The sequence below is a fragment of the Triticum dicoccoides genome, chromosome 3B (assembly GCF_002162155.2).
Source record: "Triticum dicoccoides isolate Atlit2015 ecotype Zavitan chromosome 3B, WEW_v2.0, whole genome shotgun sequence".
Lineage (NCBI taxonomy): Eukaryota > Viridiplantae > Streptophyta > Magnoliopsida > Poales > Poaceae > Triticum > Triticum dicoccoides.
Genome location: NC_041385.1, coordinates 664,696,593 through 664,699,112, shown reverse-complemented (window position 1 = coordinate 664,699,112; position 2,520 = coordinate 664,696,593). Strand labels below are relative to the sequence as shown.

Sequence of the window (2,520 nt, the reverse complement as noted above, 5' to 3'; positions counted from 1 at the left end):
TTTTTTTTCTGTTTTCTTTTATTATTTCTCTTTTATTTCTTTACTGTTTTCATTTAAAGTTTCTATTATTTTCTTTTTATAAAATACCAAGTTAGCACCTAAATTAGTATTACTAATTAGGCCTCTGCCATAATTATTTTGGCACACTATTAATTTAGTTATATTACTATATCTTTATAAAAGGCATTAAAGTAATTGTTTTGCCCTAAGCTTTGGTTATTTTAGTGAAATTAAATATTATAAGAAATGTTGGTTTCTCCACCATTATTACTCGTGAACTATTCGTCACATTTAGAACATTTTAGTTTTAATGTTTGAAAACTTTTGTTGTTTGTCTTTAATTTAAATTTGAATTTGAATCAGTTTCGAACTAACGCGAGATTAGCAACAGTAATTGTGCTGACGTGGCATCATTAACAGTGGTTTACTGTAGCTTAAGTATCCGGGCGTCACACATTGGCTCCTACTGCAAACAGGTCTATAAGAGGTGCTTGTGTTCTGCATAGTAGCAGATTTGTTTATGTGAGCTACAATGGCCTACTTCTTCCTAATAATATGAACACTATCTCATCTTGCCATTTTCCCCTCTCTCCTGCAGGTTAACACCTGGAGAGGCTCGAGCTATGAGCAGTGAGCTGTTGCTGCTGCTGCCGGATGCTCCAGTGGCGAAACCTCCATCGATTCCCTCCACGGCCACTACCACTACCCTAGCTACTGCCGCCGACGGAACCACCACCATATCCTGGCTCGGCCAAGACCAGCTCCTTGAGATCTTCCTCCGCCTGCCGAGCCTGCCGGCCCTCGTCCGTGCCAAGCTCACTTGCCGCTCGTGGCTCCGCTCCTTCCGCAACCTCTTCCGCGCCCTCCACCCAGGCGCCCCTCATCAGGATCTTCCTCGATGTCGACGAAGGCAATGTCCGCTTGTTTGCCCCCCTTCAGCCGCTTAGATCCCAACGTCAATAAGGACATTACACTGGTAGATTAACACAATTTTTCCTTTTCGTTTTTCTTATTATTGGAGTGAGGATGTTAGAATGAGGAACTGTATGATAGTAGATACGGCAACAGTGTAATAGTATAATCAGGAATAATGACATTTCCATCAGTATTGTGTTTTCTTGAATTGTATGCACAAAATGGAATTTGTCAATTTTTTTTAATTCCTAATTCGTTAGTAGTGGCGTGGGACAAATTTGCACGCTACTGGTATTTAAGATACTAGTAGCGTTGGTATTATAGACACGCTGCTACTATTTTTTTAGTAGTAGCGCGGGTTCATAATAGTAGTAGCGTGGGAGGAAACTCGCTACTACTAACTTTGTTAGTAGTAGCGCGGGTTGAACCCATGCTACTACTAACTATTAGCTGTAGTGCGATACTAGTAGCGGGTACCCGCGCTGCTAGTAGCCATTTTACCCGCGCTGCTAGTAGCCTTTTCCCTAGTAGTGTGGGCGTGTTATGTGTTGACACCAGATTTTAGCATGGTCAAAAACGTAATTAAAAAGGCTTCAAATGGAAAAGTGCTCAAAGTGAGAAAGTTCCGTATCATCAAAAGGAGAAATTTTGATATTTGAGCCGTAGCCATCCGATCTAATCTCTAAGGCCGAAGTTGTGTTTGAAGTACTGAGATTTTGCATTCAGAATACTATTCGGCTGATTATGCCCCCAAGATGGCCTCATATGGGAAATGTTTCTACACGTATTGTCTTCGTCTCGTCGAAGCGATCGATTTTGATATAAGAAACGTCTAAATCGGAGCTCGTATGCAAAAGTTAGAGCCAAAATGGTGTGCTGCATAAGTCTGCCTCGAAAGTTCCGGGCAAAATTTCCGGGGAGGTTCCGGGATAAATCGAAAGTTTGCACGCGGTGCGCCCCGAAACTGGAATTTTAACATTATTTGCAGATTTGCGGGGCCGATTTCAAAATCAAGATGACCTTGGATGAAAAAGTGATCAACTAAGGAATTTTTCTGCATTGCAAGATCTACAACTTTGCTTTTGGGACCATCGCGATCCGAAGCCATATGCGACCTCTAGAAGTTGTGCAAGAGGGCTACTTGATGTAATTTTAGCCCAGAAGTTCCAGCCCTCGTAGTCTGAGTTAGGTTATGTTTTGATGTTTTGGACGTGATTTGAGTCCTTTTCTTGTACGGGAAGTCCAGCCGCCTCATATATATGTAAGGGGTGACGGCCGATTGAACAACACACAATCGAACAATCAATCTATCATCTTTCACCTTTACCTTTATCTCTCTCCCTTGTTCTTTTTCTTCCTCGTTCTTCGTTCGTTCTTCTAGTTGTAGGGAGGCGATCCACGAGGCCCTAGGGGCGACCAGGTCGACCTAGGGCAGCCCATAGCTGCCGCGCGCCCTGACGGGGTCCCTTCCGGGCGTGTGGGGTTTCGGGTCTACAAAAGCGCCCGCCGGATTATCTTGCGTACCGCGCTTCCGGTGGGTCTCCTTCGACGTGAGTTGCGGTGCATCACCCTCGGCATCGGAGGTACACGGTGACGTGTTCGTGT

General features: G+C 43.8%; 1 pseudogene; it reads left to right on the top strand.

The window, feature by feature from the left end:
* Window positions 1-1,123, top strand: part of LOC119277700 — a 15,575-nt pseudogene extending 14,452 nt beyond the window's left edge.
* The last annotated feature ends 1,397 nt before the right edge of the window (window positions 1,124-2,520 follow it).